Source organism: Bombina bombina, chromosome 3 (genome assembly GCF_027579735.1).
Source record: "Bombina bombina isolate aBomBom1 chromosome 3, aBomBom1.pri, whole genome shotgun sequence".
NCBI lineage: Eukaryota > Metazoa > Chordata > Amphibia > Anura > Bombinatoridae > Bombina > Bombina bombina.
Genome location: NC_069501.1, coordinates 1,073,756,833 through 1,073,781,317, shown reverse-complemented (window position 1 = coordinate 1,073,781,317; position 24,485 = coordinate 1,073,756,833). Strand labels below are relative to the sequence as shown.

General features: G+C 37.0%; 1 protein-coding gene across 2 annotated transcripts in view; it reads left to right on the top strand.

The window, feature by feature from the left end:
* The window catches only part of CERS5 (ceramide synthase 5), a 251,544-nt gene that overhangs the window by 620 nt on the left and 226,439 nt on the right, over positions 1-24,485 (top strand). The gene's annotated exons all lie outside the window — the stretch shown is intronic.

Here is a 24,485-nt window from a genome sequence, read left to right as displayed (position 1 = left end):
ATACAACAACCCTGGTTTATGCTATACCAGATCCAGAAAACTCTTGATAGAAGCAGTTGTATCTTCTACTAAAAATTCAGGTTTGACAATGTTTAGTATTCTTAAAAAAACAAACAAAAAAGTCATTGTTTATATTACAGTATATATTAGTAGCTATGCATTGTATTGCAAAATATCTGCATTCAAAAACTTTAGAAAATACTTGGCTAGCAAATTTTCATTGTTTTCCAGTCCATGGACATACCTATAGAAATAATTCACACCTACCCTTAGAACCTAAACCGTCATTTTCACGAAATGCTAGCAAAATATATGTAGTTATTTTAGTGATTTATTATTTTTCGGGGAGTTAATTATTTTTACATCTTATTTACAAAACATTTTTTGTTTTGTTTTATAAGTTCTTACAATCTATCTGTTAAACACATACTGTATGCTTATGGCCCTACAATAATAATCCATCCAGTTGATTTCAAAGGGTAGGGCAGCCAAAGTATTGAATTGCTCTTTGTCAGATAAAAGGGCATAGTTCAATGGAGAAGGGGATCAGAGTATCAGGGAAATGTAAGAGCAAAACTAAAGTGATCTTGTTTGGATATGCATGGAAGGCTTTTCTGAATAAGATGAGCTTTCATTAGTTTTTTTTTTTAACCTATTGACAGCTTTTTTTTTAATTGCATTGTGGTTAAACATTTGTCCATAACATGTAGGTTTTTCCAATATTCCTTATAAACATTTGTTTGTGGACTCTATGGGTTGATTTGATAATGTTGACATTACTCTTACTTCATATAACTCCTCCAACTTTGTGATAACCAAGGGTCAAAAAAATGCAAACAAGTAGGCCACACACATCACTAGGCGCACCATATAAGTATGAGCTAAATAAATACAAGGGCTCTGGCCAGTATTACATTATTACATAATTTCAGAAATAAAATTACAAATATTGCTTTTAAGCCATCATTTGTATATCTATATAGATTAGTAACTACAACTTGCAGTGCACTTAATACTAATGGTAACTTTAACTGAAAATAGGGTTAACATGAGTATACAGTAAAATGACTGTCCTGGGAGTGGCTCAATTCCGCTCCTCTTGCCCTGGAGAAGCTCTGTTTAAATTTCATTACTACAGGGCATGGCAAATCTCTGAAGCCATGAAAATTATTTCTAGATCCTATGGCATTTTATTTAAATAATTCTACATATATCTCAGACACTTTTCCATATGTTTAATAATAATCTGCCACATTCTCCATTCTGATGATTTTATGGTATTGAATTTTATTTATTTTTTACCTCATGCAATCCATAAAGTTAGATTATGTTTTATTATACATTTCCCTTTATTATTTTGTGTAGGACAGAGCTGCCCGACTGTTCTCTCAACAGAAAATGTTGCCAGCCGGTGACATTCTGAAGTAGCCGAGTGGGGTATAAAATACATTGCAATAAAAAATGTTTTTAATAAATGTTATCCAAATCACAAATACATTGTATAATTGAAGCTAAATTAATTTAAGAATACATTTTATAACATTAGTTGCACCTTTAAAGGGATAATAAACGTAAAAACTAATGTTACATAATTCTGCACATATTGCAGAATTATGTAACATTAACTTAGCAAAACCTGCAAAAAATAGTTTTGTGAGATTTAAGGAGGCAAAGCTATTACTTACATTGTGTTCTTCAACAGCCTCTTTTGATCCTGTTTATTTTGAAAAGCACTTCATGGGCGTGCTGTCCCATCACAGCGTGCCTAGTAGCTCCATTGAACAAAATGTTTCTTGATCCCGCGATAGCTAAAGCTGTTAGCTGCTTTAGCCAGCCTGGAGCACAGTACATTTAGTACAATGGCACTACTGGGCACACTGTGATAGGACAGTGTGCCTGTGGCTCGCTTACATTTTAGCTTGGAGGTGTGCCCATTAAAAGACCACTCCAATGCAGTAGAATTAAATCATTAAAATACTATGATTTAATACCTACTCCGAGTTTCAAATAAGCAGACTTTTTTCTGACATTTTATTTTTTCTTCCATTTTCTGGCCCCTTGTCATGTGACAGACATCAGCCAATCACTAAATAGTATACGTATACCTTGTGAGCTTGTGCACATGCTTATTAGGATCTTGTCCTTTAGAAAGTGTGTATATAAAAAGATGATGAAAAATTTGATACTGATCTACCTGAATAAGTTTATTTTGACTTGAGTGTCCCTTTAAAGTGAATGTAAATTTTGATGCTAAAGTGCCCGTTTTTTTAAAAAAATTCGATTAAAAACAGGGGCACTTTAATTAATAAAAATTTACATTTCACTTGTGTTGTGAAAAAAAACTTATCTTTTAATCTTGACAGCAGATCCAGCTTCCTCCAGCTGTCGCAAAGCCTCTTCCTGGGTCTAAATTGAGGAATCCGGCTTCCTCCAATCACGGCATTGAATCAGACACTGATTCCCCCGGGGGGAAGCCGTGATTGGAGGATGACCCATCCATCATTTCTGACATCAGAAATGGCTTGCGACGACTGGAGGAAGCTAGAGAAACTGTCAAGTTTAAAGGTAAGTATTTTTTTACAACGAGTGAAATGTAAATTTTGATGAATTAAAGTGCCCATATTTTTAATCAAATTTTTAAAAACCGGGCACTTTAGCATCAAAATTTACATTCACTTTAAGTAGGTCCTGGGTAGAACACTGTGCAAACTGCAGCTTTCTAAGGGTTTTTGTGTGGACGGCCCCACTATGCTACAGAGCTGAAAACAGAACTCTATAATTTTAACAAAAAAGAAGTTCCACATTTCCATTGGGTAATTAAGTACTGTATTTGCACCAACTGTTGTACATTTAAGTAGCATACACAGTTAAATACAATTAATTAATTGTAGCCAGTTTTCTATGTAATGTGTCCCCTTTCCAATTCCACCATTAGTTACTGGCCCTCCCATAATGAAAACATTTGAGAATAGGAAACCCTATAATATAAACTTTAAAAGGATATTAAAGTGAATGTCAATTTTAAGCAATGAGTGCCCGGTTTTTAAAAATACTTGTAAAAACAGGGGCACTTTCATTGATGAAAATTTACATTGCACCGGATTTGTAGAAATACTTACCTTTTACTTCTGCAAAGCCGGATCGCCAATCCCAGCCTCAGTTCCTCTGTACTGACGTCAGAAATGTCAAAACCGGCATCCTCCAATCATGGCTTGCACCCCAGGGCGTCCATCTCGTTATGCTCGGCTGTGATTGGAGGAAACCAGTTTCGTAATTGCTGTGGTTGTACAGCAGTAAGAAGGAGGGGGATCATCGATCCGGCTTTGCAGAGGTAAAAGGTAAGTATTTCTACAAATCCGGTGCAATGTAAACTTTCATCAATGAAAGTGCCCCTGTTTTTAAAAGTATTTTTAAAAACCGGGCACTCATTGCTGAAAATTGACATTCACTTTAAACATCTTTTAGTTACAATACATTTGTTGTCTTGCAATAGAATAACATATCAGTCACGTCTAAAAATTTTTTTTTTTAAACGCCAATATATTGTTTTTTGCAATTGTTCTTCAATAGTCAAACTCTATCCACACTTTCCTTATTTGTAGGAGCTATTTTGGACTTGCGTGCAGACAAGGCTAGTCATAATGTCTGTATAAAGTACATTGTTTTGCTGTTCTTATCTATTAAAGCCAATTAGGGAAATACATTTTTAAAGCTAATTTACAAAAAAAAGGGGCAAATTGAATATTGCAAGTATATAGCAAAGTTGTATTAAAGGGACATTAAACACTTTGAGATGGTAAAATAAAATGATAAATTGTATATATAAAACAGCTCTGCAGTATACTTTCATTATTTATTTTGTCCTCTTTGCCTGTAATTCCATTCTGAAATTGTGAGCTTTTCAGTTCTTGTTAGAAATGGAAGTGCAGAACACTGTTAAATCCAGCACAACCATTGGCTGCACACTCTAGTGACCTATTTATAACTTTCTCTAATTGGCCACAGCAGAGAAGGTAACACAAGTTACAACATGGCAGCTCCCAGTGTTTTATAGACACTAAAACTTTACACTTATTTTGTCACTTTTTAAACAACTAATGCAACTTTAAAAAATACATCTACATGTTAGTCATGGACTAATCTTTTCTTTGAATGCATCATTCTATCTAGCATGTATTTAGTGTTTAATGTCCTTTTAAGATGCATAACAAAACCTTTGTATTACAATTTTACAGTGTTTACAGTCCCGTTTTTTTTGTAACTTAAAGTAAATTGTGAATTTTTTTCAAGCCTTGCATTCATAATCGAATTTCGTTGCATATTGAGATCTAGCTTGGTCTATTAAAAGCTAATCCACCTTGCTGTCATCCTGTTGTCTACAATTTCCTGTTTCTCTCATTAGAAGGCAAATGTATTTCTGTCAAATCTTAATAATAAGATAAATTAGTTAGTTACTTGCGGTCAGTGACAAATAGCTATGAATGATTTGAAAGTTCAGATGTGGTATTAGAAACCTCACATGCAAATGAAGTCCCTTTGGCCCATAATTAAAACTAATACCCTTTTCTGAAATGTTTCTAAGTAACTGCACGTCCAGAAAAGACACAGCTTTTATTAAATACTAAAAATCTTACAAGTACTTCTTAGATGGCTGCCCACCTTCCAATGAACTGTTGCAGGATGCAATCCACACCCATCTGTAACTGTTCTTAGGGGTCAAACCACTCCCAGGAACCACCCACCCCTGAGGAGTGCAATCCATTTAATTTCACCCCAACCAGATCAAGTACATCTACCAATATTTGTGACAATTATTCCTAAACATTAAAAAATGAAATAGCATGAGTAGGTGTGGCCTTGTGCATCACAAAAACTTGAAAAGCACTGCACAGTTTAAAGCAGTGATGACCAGCTTCCTAACACATGGGGGGGGGGGCGGCTGCTTGTCAGTATTTTTAAATAGAAGCATTGACTCTTTAACTGTGAATAACGACATGTGTACGCAATCTGCTCAATGCCTTAACTGCCGATGACAACCACATGTCACCATGGGGGGGATTTTCAGAGCTGTTCGCGGTTCCCCTGCAGTTACAGACCTATACGTGGTTGCTGAGGTTTCAGCACCACCTCGACAATGGACAGCACCCCATATGGGGGTGGAGATGTCGCAAACCCAGAAACCAGGAAGTTCTTGATAGAGCTAAAGGGAGCTGGTGGGGGTAAGTATTCACACCACTCAATCTCGGCTCCCTTAAGCCCTATGTATGTGTATGTATATGTGTGTGTGTGTGTGTGTGTGTGTGTATATATATATATATATATATATATATATATATATATATATATATATATATATATATATATATATATATATATATATATATATTCTCTATCGAAATGGAAATTCTGGACTTGGCCGAAAACAGATACCGAAAATGTATCTTTTAAAATTATTTTCAAATATTTATTTGTTTGTTTTTTTTTTGGCATAATTAGATGAATGAATCTGAATTGAAAAACTTCAAGCCAATAATAAAAAAAACCCCACACTTTTATTGAAAGTAACACAATAAAATTGGACAAAAATATCTTAAAACAATAATATGCTACACAATTATTTTACCAAGAAAAAAAACCAGGCAAAAATGATAATGCCATTTTCGGCCAAAATGTTTCTGCGACCAAAATTTCGGTGCATCCCTAAATAAAACAATATTAAATATCAATATACAGTATTATTCTTTATTTAGTTCTATGTAACAGAATCAGATTTAAATTTTTTTTTTTTTTTTTTTACCAATTATTCAAATAAAGTATAGTCACAGAAAACTCATGCAAAACCAGTAAGTCAAGTAATGAATTTAAACAAAAATTTTTTAAAATAAAAAATACACGATTTTTTAATGAGGTTGTCTCTAGACACATATAACAGTCCATCAAAAAGGCCTAGAGACCCCCAAGAACACTTATTTTAAAGACCAAAAGCCCCTCTATATGTTTTAATATCCAGGTTATCACTGTAGTAGTAATGATCACCTGACCTCCTGGGAGCCCCTATGTACACATCAACGTTACATAACTTTACCCATAGGGGTAGCTTTATCCCCATGCCCACCCTGGTGTACTCTGGTGAAATGCTTGTGCAATGCCGCCCCCTGCACATTCGCAGCCAATCGGCCGCTAGCAGGGGGTGTCAATCATCCCGAACAGAGGTGCCGGACGAGTTAAGAAGCAGCGATCTTATGACCGTTGCTTCTTAACTTTAAGTTTCAGGCGAGCTGGAAACTTCGGGGGTAGATTGCAGCATCCGCTGCTTGGTAAATCTACCCAATTGTCCCTTGTTTACAAGAGTTTGACCCTTTTTCCCCCCTAAAGAGTTTACAAAAAACACACTACCTTGTTTATTAAAATTTTACTAAACATATGCACTTTTTTTTTTTTTTTTTTACACTTTTTGTAGTACACTTCTCATGTCATGATATAAACAGTACAGCAAATAATGGTACAGTTTGAATCTGCTGGGTCTACTGAAAACTCACTGAAAGTGGCCTACAATAAGTGTTAAATAAGTGTTAAATGTGTGCAGCATCTAGAAACTCCAAAACAGCTCAGCTTAAGGGTGGAGATGGCTCAGCAGTTAAAGGGACAGTTTACACAAGATTTTTTTGTTTTAAAAGATAGATAATCCCTTTTATTACCCATTCCCCATTCCCCATTTTTGCATAACGAACACAGTTATATTAATACACTTTTTTACCTCTGTGATTACCTTGTATCTAAGCCTCTTCTGACAGCCCCCCTGATCACATGACTTTTAATTTATTATCTATTGACTTGCATTTAGTGCTGTGTTGTGCCGACTCTTAAATAACTCCCCGGGCGTGAGCACAATGTTATCTATATAGCCCACATGAACTAGCAGCCTCCTGTTGTGAAAATTAACTAAAAAAGCATGTGATAAGAGGCAGCCTGTAGTAGCTTAGAAACAGGCAGAAAGTAAGAGGTTTAAATGTTATTAAATTTATTAATATAACCATGTTGGTTTTGCAAAGCTGGGCAATGGGTAGTAAAAGGCATTATCTATCTTTTTAAACAACAATAATTTGGGTGTAGACTGGCCCTTTAAGTTAGGGGCCTGCATATCATTATGATAATTTAAACATGCAAATAATATAAATGTCCAGTGGCACAAGGCATTTGGGTAAGAATGTAGGGAACCCTCTATCTCCCGTCTAGAGGACGAGTGACAGCACATCTTTTTAGTTCCTCCTTTTTCTGGGCCACAAAAACTATGGCATACGTCATTAGTTCTGGTTTTTCTATTGGGCAACAAAGACTGGTGCAGAGGGCTGAATGAGGTCTTTGGGATGCCAGTTGGCCTTTCCTGGTCTAAAGTATTAATACAGACTTTGCTAATGAGTGGTATTTGGTATTTATCATTATTAATTATGTTTTATCATTATTGCTATGTATTATTTATAACTGTCCCTAAGTTACCTCAGTTGAGTAGATTAGATAAGAATAACCGGCTTTTTAATCAAGTGACATTTTTACAACATTTAATTATAAAGACATTTTTTAAAAAGTACGTGCCTTTTTTGTTAACAATCTTATTCCATAAATGGCCCTTTAAGTTAAAGGGACTTGAAACCCAACATTTTTCTTTCACGATTCAGATAAAACATACAATTTTTTTAAAACAACTTTCCAATTTACGTCTTTCAATTTTTCTTTTTGGTTTTCTTATCCTTTCTTGAAAAGCAGGGAAGGTAAATTCAGGAGTGTGCACGTGTCTGCGGCACTATATGGTAGTGGTTTTGTAACTATGTTATACATTAGCAAGAGCACTAGATGGCAGCGCTATTTCCTGTAATCTAATGCTGCAGACATGTGCAGGCCGCTTATCTGAATATCTCTTTAAAGGGCCATTATACACTAATTTTTTCTTTGCATAAATGTTTTGTAGATGATCTATTTATAAAGCCCATAAAGTTTGTTTTTTTTAAAAATGTATAATTTTTCTTATTTTTAAATGGCTTTGCTCTGATTTTCAGACTCCTAACCAAGCCCCAAAGTTGTATGTGAATACCGTCGGCTACCTTCTCCAGCTTGCTGCTGTTTGTGTAAAGGGTCTTTTCATATGCAAAAGAAGGGGGAGGGGGGAGTGTCTTATTTGCCACTTGCAGTGGGCTTTCCAGCTACCTTTTCAACAGAGCGAAGCTGACAGCTTCTAAGTAAGTTTTTAAACTGGATTTTTATATCAGTATCTGTGCATCTTATTCTTTATAGTAGTGTCTATTACATGCAGTTATATGAAAATGAGTCTATACTGTCCCCTTTAACAAAGAGTAGCATCAGAAGGAAGCAAATGTAAATAGTAATAGAAGTTAATTGGAAACTTTTTAAAAAAATTGTATTGTTTATCTTAATACTGAATTATTTTTTTTTAGTTTTGTGTCTGTTTTAATGAATATATAAAGCCTTGGAAATCAGTGGTCTTGATATATTGTGTGCTGATGATGGAGCCATGTTATCCAGTTCAATTCCTCCTCAGGAAATTCCTGTATATCACCTTTATTACAGAGTTATGCTACGCTGTCTTTCTTTCTATTAAGGGTTTGAGATACATAAAGTTTGAATTCTTTTAAAAGACATTTCATCTGGAAGTTTGTAGTGATAGCCTTTATAGAGTGGGTTACTTGTAACAAAAAGGTGGTGTTGGAATAACTTGAGCACATAAGCGCTTTACTTTAATTTCACATTTTTTTCTTAGCTATATATGTTATATTAAAGGGACATTAAACCCAAATTTTGTCGTTCATAATTCAGATAGAGAATACAATTTTAAACAACATTCCAATTTACTTCTATTATTTAATTTGCTTCATTCTTCATTTATTCTTTGGTGAAGAAATAGCAATGCATATGGGTGAGCCAATCACGCGAGGCATCTATGTGCAGTCACCAATCAGCAGATACTGAACCTATCTAAATATGCTTTTGAAGAAAGTATATCAAGAGAAGGAAGCTAATTAGATAATAGAAGTAATTTGGAAAGCTGTTTAAAATTGAATGCTCTTTCTAAAAAAAAATGAGAGAAAAAATTGGGTTTTCTGTCTCTTTAACACTGGTATTGTTGCACACTTATTTTTAGTTAGGTCAAGTATTTAATCTGACATCATGATTGTGTTTTCTTATATCTACCGTTTGAGACTCAGATCAACATCTCTTACAATTCTATTTCAGTTCTTCAGAATTTGGTAGCAGATTTCCTGAGCTACTAAACAATTAAAGGATTATAAATCGGATCAAAATTTCATATAAAGAAATGATATATTTTGATTTATGAATGTAAGAGCAATACAATTCACTTGCTATAATTTGAAAATAACTTATTTTTACTTTAAAATGTTGTTTGCAATTTTACATCACCGACGACAGCCCACAAAAAAGGGTTGTTCCACAAGAATGATAGGCGTCGAATCGTCTTCTTTTATTTAGTATATTAACATCTGTAACTTGTGCTCCCGACCACATGCGCAGTACAGTTGTATGCACAGCCGGCCTCAATGAAGAAAATCCGTCCAGGTCCTTCTAAGGCAGGACTCGACAAACCTGGGAGCCACTGGCTCCTAGAATTTTACCCCTGGCTCCTATCTTATTGGGTTATTCTCCATATAGCTATATACAAATCCCACTGTCTGGCTCCTAATTTTTAAACAGATTTGTCAAATCGTAACTAAGGGATTAGAGCAGTGCTTGACAAATTTGTTTAAAAATTAGGAGCCAGTAAGGATATTTAGGAGCCAGACAGTGCTATTTGTATATAGATATATGGAGAATAACGCATAATCTTAAACTCCATCATACTCTTACTGGGGTAGACCACCGTGATAGGACTCATATGAGTCCCACTGAGAGTTTGGAAAAGCAAGCAATTTCAGGATAACATTACAGGAAAACGGTAAAAAAATATCAATTTAGTAAAAATGATGTAATAGAATTTTTTTACTAAAGATTTTTTTTTTTTTTTTTAATTGTTTCATATCCCTTTTTAAAGGACTGTAGAATTCCATAATCAACAAATGCATAATTTCCATCCATTAGCCAATCACAAAATGCATATATAGTATATATCTATTGTGAATTATTGGGCATGCTCAGTAGGAGCCTCAAAGTGTGCATATAAAAAATACACATTTTGATAATGGAAGTGAATTGGATTTTTTTTTTTTTTAATTAAATTGCACGCTCTGTCTGAGTTATGAAAATTTAATTTTGAATTCCTTTAAATGGACAGGATATTGTGATATAAAATGTTTAATTATGCATGCAGTATATTTTAATTAATTATTTTGCCCTCAGTTCCTTTGATTTAACTTTCAAAAATAAGAGTTTTTCAATTCTGAAGTTGAAGTGTGCATGACAGATTTCTCAAGGTTAACCGTACCACATATCTGTCCCTTATTGACCTCATTAGGGAGGATGAGCTTAGACACAACATTCTCAACAACACATTGACAGTGGCTAGCCCTGTATACTCGAGTAACAAGCTCAGATTGGTTCCTCTTTAGTGGTTGGTGTAGTTTGGCTCTTAAAGGGACATTATACATTAGATTATTTTTTTTGTATAAATGTTTTGTAGATGATCATTTATATAGACCATCTAGGGGTGTTTTTGTTAAAAAAAAAAAAAAAAAAAAAAAAGCTATAGTTTTGCTTATTTTTAAAGAACATTGTGCTAATTTTCAGACTCTTAACCAAGCCCCACAGTGTCAGATGTATACTGATATATACAAACTTCAGATTGCTTCTTTTTGTATAATTGATCAGAGGGGAGGGGAGGTCTGCTCTCATCCCCTTTCAGTGGGTGCCCCAGCATAACCTCATCAACAGTGCTAAATTGGGAGATTCTAAGTAAGTTTTTAAAAGGTTTTATGCTGGATTTTTAGATCAGTATCTGCATATTATTCTTTATTATAAAAATAAAACTACACACTTTGTTTCTTAAAGGAGCAATACACATGCAAATATTAGCAGCATTTAGAGATCTTTGTACTTCTTCTTGCTACTATTCTAATGTTTCTCCCTGACAATCAGGCAGTCCTATTTATTTCCGCAAACACAAAGTATGTCTCATTTTGCTGCTCTACAAAGGACTATAGTATCTGCTTCTATACTGTGTTGTAGAAGAGCAAGACCGAGTGCTGCGGGAACAGCATCTGATTGATTGTAACACCTGCCTGGGCTTTACTGAAAGAAATCCTTGAATAGAGGGGGTGTGCAGCCTGCTTTATAATGTAACTACAAAGAAGCCATAAACATGGGTAAGGCCTTGCTTTTCATTAGAGTAGTGAGCTGAAGTGAATTACTTTCACTGCTACAAATGCATTGAAAATATTATGTTTACTGTCCATTTTGTACAAATATTTTTTTATGGAAACTAGAAAGTCTAGAAATAGATCTGATGTCATAAGAAAACTGAACACTTCCCACTGGCTTGATTTAGGGTAATCCATTCATATCAGCTAGCTACATATATTTATTTCTAGGTAGCACCTGGAGACTGCACTTCCCAGCATGCCATCGGGTATAGATCAGTGACTTTTTGCAGTACAGTTCATTCTCACTCAGAGGCAGCATTGTTAGTATATTCCCTGTAAGGGCAGGTCCCACCCTGATCTGCAGAGAGGTTAGAGTAGTTGTAAGTACAGTAGTTATACCTGCACAAGCAGAGGAAGTGGAACTTCTGCTGCCTGTTACAATTTTATTTCACAAATGTGAAGAAGGGATGTTAGTACTCTTTAAATTGGATAAAATGATACAATATCTCTTTAATGTGTTTTTTACCTGCAAGAGTTTATTTAAAGGGTTAGAATTTTTTTTTTTTTTCACATCTACAAATTGCAGAATCTGAAAGTTCAAGTAATACACTTTTTAAAACACTTTTTAAAAACGAAGGATCTATATAAATAAAATGTATACAGGTGGCCCTCGTTTTACAACGGTTCAATTTACAACGTTTCAGAATAACCACCTTTTTTTCCAGTCATGTGACTGCTATTAAAAAGCATTGAGAAGCAGTGCATTTATTAAAATAGCCAGTAAGTGGAGCTGTCTGCATGAGCCAAGCAAGCTGAAATGAATCAGTTTAACCAGACCTGAGCTATCGAGTAGATTTCAAAGGAACAAAATCTTCCTGTCTATATATCAGTCCAAATTGGAATGCATAGAAAGAACCGTTTGCAGAAAAATGCAAGTGAAGTCTGTGTTGTGTGATTATTTTATTAGGCTTATAATGCTGTTTAGCAAATGTTTTTGTTCATTTAACTTAGTTTAATTATATATTCTGTGTTGTGTGATTATTGTATTAGGGTTAGCATTTAAAGTCTTCATTTCAAAGCTTTAAAAATAATGTATTAGGTGTTACTTATGACAATTTTGAGAGGGGCCTGGAACGAAACGCCCTCACTTCCCATTAACTTAACTTCTAAACTGGGTTTCAATTTACAATGGTTTCGATTTACAACCATTCCTTCTGCAACCTAACCCTGGTGTAAACTGAGGGCTACCTGTATTTTAATTTGTGTATAAAACGTCTCCAAAGACTGCCCATAATTGAGTGCTGGATTCAGACAATATATGAATCATATATCAGCCAATAGCGCGACAGTGCTGATGCATTTATTTAAATATTAATGAAGCAGCGTCTTAAGCAAATTTGCATGTGCATTTTCTAATCTTGGGGCATTCACTAGGGTTTAATTGTCCTTCTATACATTTATTAGCCCTTCTATTTACATTTTATTCCTTTTTAAAATAAAATATGAAATGCTCTTCAGTCCATTTTTATTTTTTAATTCTGCATATTTTTTTTTTATCAACAGTATATGAGGTTTAAAAAAGAAAGAAAAAAAAAGACATTTTTATGGGGTGGGGGGGGTGTTCCTATCCCTAACTGTTCCTTTACCCGTAAACGGGAGACTTCATTAAAGGGACAGTCTAGGCCAAAATAAACTTTCAGGATTCAGATAGAGCATGTAATTTTAAACAATTTGCTAATTTCTTAGACCTTGAAGGCCACCTCTTTTCATAATGCATTTTAACAGTTTTTCACCACTAGAGGGTGTTGGTTCACGTATTTCATATAGATAACACTGTGCTCGTGCACATGACGTTATCTGGGAGCAGGCACTGATTGGCTAAACTGCAAGTCTGTCAAAAAACTGAAATAAAGGGGCACTTTGCAGAGGCTTAGATACAAGATAATCACAGAGGTTAAAAGTATATTATTATAACTGTGTTGGTTATGCAAAACTGGGGAATGGGTAATAAAGGGATTATCTATCTTTTAAAACAATAAAAATGTGGGTGTAGACTGTCCCTTTAATCTCTCCGTGGGGGAGGGATATGGAGATTTTGTATTTAAAATAGCTGGTTGTGCTCATTAAACCACACAGCCATAATTGGCAATTCAGTACCTAACATAGATAACATTAGCAGGTGTGATATACATTGTTATGGGCATGTCCTGGAGAAGAACAGATAATGATTTAAATGAGCAAAATCTGCTTTTTAAATTCAGAAATAAACACTGAGGTACAAATTACCATACATTTAAAGGGTAAGTAAAAACCTTGTAATTACACAATATTTCTGTTGTGTTGCTAGTATAAAATAACATAAAGGCCAAGTCTCAACATTTTTAAAACAAATTAACTTTTTACTGCAATTAATTTTCAATAGCTAAACTTCACCCACCATTTTGGCTTAGTTGGAAGAGACAATTAGGGACATATATGTAGCAGTGCTAGCCTTAAGAAGTCAGTAGGTGCATTTCAAGTTTTGAGAATTAGACATTGCTTAATTTTCTTAACTTCTGTTCCGCAACAAATTTGGAAGTAGTCTGCCACAAGCCGCATTCGTATCTTTTCGGAGCCGCAGATATTCTTGTGAAAGTGCAACACACTGAGATCTTGTGAAAATGCAAAACACTGAGACCTGAAGTTGCACTTTCACAAGAATATTTGCATCTCTGAAAAGAAACGAATGTGACTAAAACATATACACTTCAGATTCAGAAACAGATTTTGTATCCCTTTCTAAGCACTGAGTCATTTGCCGAATTGGTTGTCCTAGATGAATTTCCAGCTGATTGGTACTCACTCCACAGGCAGGGTTAGTACCCAGGACACTGAAGTATTAAAGGGGCATGGAACCCACATTTTTTCTTTCGTGGTTTGGGGGAAGCATGCAGTTTTGAACATCTTTGTAGTTTGCTTCTGTTATCTAATTTGCTTACTTCTCTTGATGTCCTTTGCTGAAAGGCTTGTCTGAATGGGCTCGGTGACTGCACATGGATGCTTTGTGTGGTTGGCTCGTCCGTGTGCATTGCTATTTCTTCAGCGGGGAATGAGGCGGGTTGGATGGTGGAGGTGAATTGGGCTGTTTGGAATTGTATTCTCTGTCTGAATCATGAAGGAAGATGTTGGGGTTTAATGTTCCTTTTAGAGTAAAAAGATATGAGAACTTGAATTGGCACCACTATTTGTTTAAATATTAGTAATAAGTAGAGGATGTTGAGAGGGAGAGAGTTCAGGGGACCCCCTTCCTTGCCCATTATCTTTTTTTTTTTTTCCCCTCTGTCCTTTTCAGGCAGAGAGTTCACACTCAATAAGTATAGTGAGGGTAGATCGATCAATAGTTAATTTAAGATGGTTGTTTTGTTATTTGTGGTCTACATAAGCTAGGCATGTACTTACCCCCCACACATATTATATCTGGATTAGAATGTCAAGATGATCAACATTGTCAGAGATGATTACTGCAACTGCATAATAATACCCCTTGTGGGGTTTGCCTTTTTATTTTTTTTTTTTTTTTTTTTTTTTTTTTCTTTCTCCTTTTTACAATGTGAAAACTCCAGCAATGTAATGATAGTATATGATATGCCTGTTTAGTTGTTAGTTCTATTATCTTTTACTTTTTTTTTTCTTGCAAGGCATTAACTCTGTATATATGATCCATTGGCGGTGCTAAAATAAAGACTAAAAAAACATTCGTGTAGGGATGAAAAACACGAATGCACATATCTAATAACCACTAAACATTTTCTATATAAAGCTCAAGGTGCTAAGCTTTTCTCTTGTTAAGTGTGTTCAGTCCACGGGTCATCCATTACTTATGGGATATATTCTCCTTCCCAACAGGAAGTTGCAAGAGGATCACCCAAGCAGAGCTGCTATATAGCTCCTCCCCTCACATGTCATATCCAGTCATTCTCTTGCAACCCTCAACAAAGAAGGAGGTCGCGAGAGGAGCTGGAGTTTTTACTTCATTATTCTTCAATCAAAAGTTTGTTATTTTAAATGGCACCGGAGTGTGCTGTTTTTCTATCTCAGGCAGTATTTGGAAGAAGAAACTGCCTGCGTTTTTTTTCTATGATCTTAGCAGGCGTAACTAAGATCCACTGGCTGTTCTCGACATTCTGAGGAGTGGGGTAACTTCAGAAACTGGGAATAGCATGCGGGGTCCTCCGCAAATGAGGTATGTGCAGTACTTTATTTTCTGGGAATGGAATTGACTAAGAAAATACTGCTGTTACCGTATGATGTAAGTACAGCCTTAAATGCAGTAGTGGCAACTGGTATCAGGCTGATAAATGTATGCGCAGTCGAGTTATTTTCTAGGGACTAGAATTTGACTGGGAAAATACTGTTAAAACTGAAATAATACTTAAGCCTTATCTGCAGTGGTAGCGACTGGTAGCAGGCTTAGTGATAACTTTGCATGACATTGGAAAATGTTGCTTTTTAATAAAACGTTTACTGGCATGTTATTCGTTTTTGTGAGGTACTTTGGTGATAAATCTCTTTGGGCATGATTTTTTTCCACATGGCTAACATATTTTTCTGCATGGAAACCGTTATATCAGGGCTCCCACTGTTGTGATAGGAGTGGGAGGGACCTTGTTTTAGCGCCTTGTTGCGCAGTTAAAATTCTAGCACAGTCTTCCTGCTTCTTCCTCCTTGATCCAGGACGTCTCTAGAGAGATCAGGGGTCTGCAAAATTAATTTGTGAGGGAGGTAATCAGTCACAGCAGATCTGTGACAGTGTGCTTGACTGTGATTAAAAGCGTTAAATCTTAATTGATATCCGTTTTATCCGTTTTGGGTATTGAGGGGTTAATCATCCTTTTGCTAATGGGTGCAATCCTCTGCTAATAATACACTTCTTGTTAAGAATTGTTTAATTCTATCTGTATTTTTTGAAGCGCTGCAGCGTTTTTTATATTGCTTGTAAACTTATTGAAAGTGATTTCCAAGCTTGCTAGTTTCATTGCTAAGTCTGTTTAAACATGTCTGATTCAGAGGAAACTGTTTGTTCATCATGTTCAAAAGCCAATGTGGAGCCCAATAGAACGATGTGTACCAATTGTATTGATATTGCTTTGAATAAAAGTCAATCTGTACCGATAAAGAAACTATCACCAGACAACGAGGGGGAAGTTATGCCGCCTAACTCTCCTCACGTGTCAGTACCTGCGTCTCCCGCTCGGGAGATGCGTAGGATTGAGACGCCAAGTACATCTAGGCCCTTACAAATCACTTTACATGATATGGCTAATGTTATGAAAGAAGTATTATATAATATGCCCGAATTAAGGGGCAAACGCGATAGCTCTGGGTTAAGGACAGAGCGCGCTGATGACACGAGAGCCATGTCTGATACTGCGTCACAATTTGCAGAACATGAGGACGGTGAGCTTCATTCTGTCGGTGACGGTTCTGATCCGGGGAGACCGGATTCAGAAATGTCAAATTTTAAATTTAAGCTTGAGAACCTCCGTGTGTTACTAGGGGAGGTATTAGCGGCTCTGAATGATTGCGACACTGTGGCAATTCCAGAGAAATTGTGTAGGTTGGATAGATACTATGCAGTACCGGTGTGTACTGACGTCTTTCCTATACCAAAAAGACTTACAGAAATTATTAGTAAGGAGTGGGATAGACCCGTTGTGCCTTTTTCCCCTCCCCCGATATTTAGAAAAATGTTCCCTATAGACGCCACCACACGAGACTTATGGCAGACGGTCCCTATGGTGGAGGGAGCAGTTTCTACGTTAGCCAAGCGTACCACTATCCCGGTGGAGGATAGCTGTGCTTTCTCATATCCAAATTAGAGGGTTATCTTAAGAAAATGGTTGTTCAACAGGGTTTTATATTGCAGCCTCTTGTATGCATTGCGCCTGTCACGGCTGCAGCGGCATTCTGGTTTGAGTCTCTGGAAGAGGCGATTCGCACAGAGCCATTGGATGAGGCTTTGAGCAAAGTTAGAACCCTTAAGCAAGCTAATGCGTTTGTTTCAGATGCCGTAGTACATCTAACCAAACTTACGGCTAAAAATTCCGGATTCGCCATACAGGCGCGCAGAGCGCTCTGGCTTAAATCCTGGTCAGCGGATGTAACTTCCAAGTCTAAGCTACTTAACATTCCTTTCAAAGGGCAGACCTTATTCGGGCCCGGCTTGAAGGAAATTATTGCTGACATTACGGGAGGTAAGGGCCACGCCCTTCCTCAGGACAGGGCCAAACCAAAGGCCAAACAGTCTAATTTTCGTGCCTTTCGTAACTTCAAGGCAGGAGCAGCATCGACTTCCTCCGCTCCAAAACAGGAAGGAACTACTGCTCGTTACAGACAGGGTTGGAAAGGCAACCAGTCATGGAACAAGGGCAAGCAGGCCAGAAAGCCTACTTCCGCCCCTAAGACAGCATGAAGACAGGGCCCCCTATCCGGAGACGGATTTAGTGGGGGGCAGACTTTCTCTCTTCGCCCAGGCTTGGGCAAGAGATGTGCAGGATCCCTGGACGTTAAAGATTATATCTCAGGGATACCTTCTGGATTTCAAAACCTCTCCTCCACAGGGGAGGTTCCATCTTTCGAGGTTATCAACAAACCTAGTAAAGAGAGAGGCATTTCTACAATGTGTACAAGACCTCTTAATCATGGGAGTGATCCACTCAGTTCCGCGATCGGAACAGGGACAAGGATTTTACTCAAATCTATTTGTGGTTCCCAAAAAAGAGGGAACCTTCAGATCAATCTTGGATTTAAAGATCTTAAACAAATTCCTAAGGGTACCATCGTTCAAGATGGAAACCATTCGAACCATGATCCAAGAGGGTCAATATATGACCACAGTGGACTTAAAGGATGCTTACCTTCATATACCGATTCACAAAGATCATTATCGGTACCTAAGGTTTGCCTTTCTAGACAGGCATTACCAGTTTGTGGCTCTTCCCTTCGGGTTAGCCACGGCCCCGAGAATTTTTACGACGGTTCTGGGCTCACTTCTGGCGGTACTAAGACCACGAGGCATAGCGGTGGCTCCGTACCTAGACGACATTCTGATACAAGCGTCAAGTTTTCAGAATGCAAAGTCTCATACAGAGATAGTTCTAGCATTTCTGAGGTCGCATGGGTGGAAAGTGAACGTGGAAAAGAGTTCTGTTACCACTCACAAGGGTTCCTTTTCTAGGGACTCTTATAGATTCTGTAGAGATGAAGATTTACCTGACGGAGTCCAGGTTATCAAAGATTCTCAATGCTTGCCGTGTCCTTCATTCCGTTCCAAGCCCATCAGTAGCTCAGTGCATGGAGGTAATCGGCTTAATGGTCGCGGCAATGGACATAGTGCCATTTGCGCGCCTGCATCTCAGACCGCTGCAACTATGCATGCTCAGTCAATGGAACGGTGATTACTCAGATCTGTCCCCTTTGCTAAATCTGGACCAGGAGACCAGAGATTCTCTTCTCTGGTGGTTGTCACCGGTTCATCTGTCCAAAGGAATGACCTTTCGCAGACCAGATTGGACGATTGTAGCAACGGATGCCAGCCTTCTAGGCTGGGGAGCAGTCTGGAATTCCCTGAAGGCTCAGGGATCATGGACTTTGGAGGAGAAACTCCTTCCAATAAACATTCTAGAATTAAGAGCAATATCCAATGCTCTTCTAGCTTGGCCTCAGTTAGCAAAACTGAGGTTCATCAGATTTCAGTCGGACAATATCACGACTGTGGCTTACATCAATCATCAAGGGGGAACCAGGAGTTCCCTAGCGACGTTGGAAGTCTCAAGATAATTCGCTGGGCAGAGTCTCACTCTTGCCACCTGTCAGCGATTTACATCCCGGGCGTAGAGAACTGGGAGGCGGTTTTCCTAAGTTGCCAGACTTTTCATCCGGGAGAGTGGGAACTTCACCCGGAGGTATTTGCTCAACTGATTCGTCGTTGGGGCAAACCGGATCTGGATCTCATGGCATCTCGCCAGAACGCGAAGCTTCCTTGTTACGGATCCAGGTCCAGGGACCCGGGAGCGGTGCTGGTAGATGCATTAGCAGCCCCTTGGGTTTTCAACATAGCTTATGTGTTTCCACCATTTCCGTTGCTACCTCGACTGATTGCCAGGATCAAACAGGAGAGGGCATCGGTAATTCTGATAGCGCCTGCGTGGCCACGCAGGACCTGGTATGCAGACCTAGTGGACATGTCGTCCTGTCCACCATGGTCTCTTCCTCTGAGGCAGGACCTTCTAATTCAGGGTCCTTTCAACCATCCAAACCTAATTTCTCTGAGGCTGACTGCCTGGAAATTGAACGTTTGATTCTATCAAAGCGTGGGTTTTCGGATTCGGTTATTGATACATTAATACAGGCTCGGAAACCTGTGCCCAGAAAAATTTACCATAAGATATGGCGTAAATATTTATATTGGTGCGAATCCAAGAGTTACTCATGGAGTAAGGTTAGGATTCCTAGGATATTGGCTTTTCTACAAGAGGGTTTTGAAAAGGGTTTATCCGCTAGTTCGCTAAAGGGACAGATTTCAGCTCTGTCTATTCTTTTACACAAACGTCTGGTAGAGAATCCAGACGTCCAGGCCTTTTGTCAGGCTTTGGCTAGAATTAAGCCTGTGTTTAAAGCTGTTGCTCCTCCGTGGAGCTTAAACTTGGTTCTTAAAGTTCTTCAGGGTTTTTCCGTTTGAACCCCTTCATTCCATTGATATTAAGCTTTTATCTTGGAAAGTTTTGTTTTTGATGGCTATTTCCTCGGCTCGAAGAGTCTCTGAGTTATCTGCCTTACATTGTGATTCTCCTTATCTGATCTTTCATTCAGACAAGGTAGTACTGCGTACTAAACCTGGGTTTTTGCCTAAGGTTGTTTCTAACAGGAATATCAATCAAGAGATTGTTGTTCCATCATTATGTCCTAATCCTTCTTCAAAGAAGGAACGTCTTTTGCATAATCTAGACGTGGTCCGTGCTCTGAAGTTCTACTTACAGGCAACTAAGGATTTTAGACAAACTTCTTCTCTGTTTGTCGTTTACTCTGGACAGAGGAGAGGTCAAAAGGCTTCGGCTACCTCTCTCTCTTTTTGGCTTTGTAGCATAATACGTTTAGCCTATGAGACTGCTGGACAGCAGCCTCCTGAAAGAATTACAGCTCATTCCACTAGAGCTGTGGCTTCCACCTGGGCCTTTAAGAATGAGGCCTCTGTTGAACAGATTTGCAAGGCTGCAACTTGGTCTTCACTTCATACTTTTTCCAAATTTTACAAATTTGACACTTTCGCTTCTTCGGAGGCTGGTTTTGGGAGAAAGGTTCTACAGGCAGTGTTTCCTTCTGTTTAATGTTCCTGCCTTGTCCCTCCCATCATCTGTGTACTTAGCTTTGGTATGGGTATCCCATAAGTAATGGATGATCCGTGGACTGAACACACTTAACAAGAGAAAACATAATTTATGCTTCCTGTTGGGAAGGAGAATATATCCCATAAGTAATGGATGACCCGTGGACTGAACACACTACAAGAGAAATAAATTTATCAGGTAAGCATAAATTATGTTAAGTTTTTTTTTTTTTTTTTTTTTAAATCCCCCCCCCCCCCCCCAGATCCCCAAGACGTACACTGTTGGAAATGTTAGGCGATTACCTTTCCAACGGTGGGTCTTGGGGGTCTGTAGCTGCTTAGATGCCTGAGATACAGGCTTCTAAGCAGCATGCCCCTTGCTCCTATACTTAACATTAAGTATAAATAAAGTTGCACGGTGACGTCACCGCGCATAACGTACAGGCTCAATCGCCGGGGTAGGAGCCCCCAGATCTTCCTCAAGGTGGGAGAGTGCTCTGAGCCGTCGTTCGCACCAGAGTGGGGAACTCTGCGACGGCTCAGAGCCGTCATTAGCACTCAAGGGGTTAATATTCTGCAGTAGTTATATTAAGTGCTTTGGAAAACATTAAGGGGAAACAAGTTGTAAAGTACTGTGTCCTTTTAAGCTGTTGCACTGATGATTTTATAATGTGATCCATTAGTTATGTTTGTTTTTCTTAAAAGCTTAGAATGTTTTGCATTTTTAATTTTTCTCATACATTTTTTTTTTTTTTTTTTAAAGCTGATACATTTTTATTTTCTTAGACTCTTTTTAAATTTATTTCTCATGATACTTCAGGTCTCAGCTCGTTGTTTTCCTGCAGTAAAACTTTTCTTTTTTTTTGTTTTTGCACAAATTTTGTTTAATTTTTCCATGAAGTTTGGGTTTGCAGTATTATCCAATTGAACAATGTGAAGTTTACGTATATTATTCAGCTCTATGGAAATAGTAAGGATGACCAGAAGAAGGGTTTGTTACCCTAGTTTAAAGGGACAGTCTAGTCAAAATTATACTTTCATGATTCAAATAGTTTTAAATAACTTTCCAATTTACTTTTATAATAAACATTTTTTTTATTTTTTTTTAAGCTAAACCTATGCTAAGCCTTTGAAGGCCGCCTCTTCTCAGGGCATTTTGACTGTTTTTCATAGCTAGATGGTGCTAGTTTACTTGTGCTATATAGATAACACTGTGCCTACTGATTTTTATTGTTTAAAAAGATAACCTGTTGCTTAAATGAAGTCCCGCTAGGCTGAGCAGAAACTTCTGCTGATCCAGTCAGAACCACTTGTCGCACTGCGCAACTGTGAGAGCAGCACTGCTGATTTGGATCAACATCTGTTTCCGCTTAGGACCAGCAGTACACTTAAAGGGATATTTATCTCAATTTTTTTTTATTTTTTAAAAAGATAAATAATCCCTTTATTACCCATTACCTAGTGCACAGAAAACATAGTTATATTAATACACTTTTTATCTCTGATTACCTTGAATCTTGCATCTTCTGACAGCCTCCTGATCATATGACTTTATTTATTATCTATTGACTTGCAATTAATGCTGTTGTTAGAACCCACGGGCGTGAGCACAATGTTATATATATGGCTCACGTGAACTAGCACTCCCCTGTTGTGAAAAGCTAATACAAAAGCATGTGATCATGGGGCTGTCCTTAGTGACTTAGAAACAGACAGAAATGTAGAGGTTTAAAGCTTATAAAGTACTGTATACTAATATAAGAATGTTGGAATGGGTAGTAAAGGCGTTATCTATCTTTTTAAACAAGAACAATTTTTGCGTTGACTGTCCCTTTAAATATGTACTTTAATCCCTTTGCAGGGTTTTACTCATAGAGTTGCTGTGTGGTTAGTGGTATTATTACATGCTTTAACAAATTAGAGCATATCATTTTATCACTATAATTTCCCTATAAGTATTAATAGGGAGTAACTAAAAATATACAGAGGGCTTATTTATCTCTTATCCTCTATACTGGTTTCAGAAAGTAACAGCCTCCAATGCCTCTTTGTCGAGTTGGTTCTGCCGTACTGTCCTTGTGACCTACATACCGAGCTCACTGTGGCATGCTGAAAGCGTGACTTCATCATCCACCATGAAGAATTGTTTAATCCATGGGTGGGCACATTCATTTGGAAATTAGGCACCACCAAACCATTTTTATTTTTTTTCCAGCCAGAACATTTTTATATAGGGATTATGTAGACAAATTCAATGTTTTGAGCTACATATGTTTTGGTAGGTAACATTTTAGTGTAGACAACTAAAGACTTCAAGGATATACATTTTTATATTTTAATCCACTCTCTAAATGTAAGATGAGTCAAGTTTTTACTTTCAGAATTCTGTTCATCATCATCTAAGCGTTATTTCCTGTAGAGGCTTTCAAGTACTTTGCTCTGTATTTTTAAATGCAAGTTACCGTGTGTTGTAAAATGTGTAAAATCTACAAGCTATCAAGGAAGGATTTGTTTGCAATCCCTTGATTTATACTTTATCCGTTGACATGTAGACTTCTATTGTCTTACTATATGTAAACAGTCAGAACCACTTGAACAAGGATTGTCAGATTATGAGGTGGTGCAAACATATGTTTAGATCTCCTCTACATATTTGTTATTCTTAATGAAAAGTAGAGAGCACTTGAACTTTTTTTTTTCTTCTACAGCTTTTGCACACAAGAGTTAGTATGAAAGCATTTCTAGAATGGAGTCTGTTTTTAAAAAATAAATAAATAAATAAATTTAAAAAAAAATAAAAATATATAATATAATATATATATATATATACACACAAAACTCCTATATACACTACCTCTATATATTCACAGACAAATAACCAGGTTCCTGTAATTTAACTTTGAAAGATATTGGTTTTCTCATTTTCAATAAGATTCTATAAAGTAATGGGCATTGCAGTGTTTTCTCCTTTTCTATTTAGTCTGCTGAGGACAGTTAGAGACATAAAAAAAAGGCAATAAGGGTTTTGAGATCCTGTTAGTTACTTTACCAATCCTATGTTCCACACAGCTTTTTTCGTTTAGATATTTAGTTATATCCTGTTTAATCTCTGTCCCTAAATGTCCTTTGCATAAGCGATTAAAAAAAAGTGAATACCTAGGTTCCAACATGGCACTGCCCACTACTTTATAGAAAATAAACCTTTTCTTTTATATCTTTATTATTTAAAGAACTAATTTAAGAAATTCTAGAAACTAATCTAAAATTTTTCCTTTACTGTTTAATATAAATTTAAAGTAATACAAAAGTGTAGCTAATATGTTTTATGCAAGCAATATGGCAATAATAAAATGCACTGCATTCAATCCCTACAGATTAAACACATAGTTAAATGTTGGATAGCACACTCCCACTCGCCAAATAGTTATTTACCAATTTCTACAGGGTCTGAGGAATAAAGGTTGCTGTGCTGTAAATATAGAGAGTGCTATTACTGAATTCTTATATATATATTATTTAGAGCCAATAAGATGCAGAAATGCATATAGAAGGATCCAGAAACAATAGGCGCTAAAGACTAGAGTTTTAGGAGCCATTGTTCCTAGGATTTGCCAAACCCTGTATTAACTTAGGTACTATTGGAGTTTGTATTCCATCTCATTTCACTGTCTGACAAGCCATGCTAGCAATATAAATTTGGACAAATGATTGGAGAAATTTTATAAGATTATTACATTGACCCTGTCTGCTGTACTTCCTGTAGCATCTGAATCTGTACTTCCTGTAGAAACTTGGAA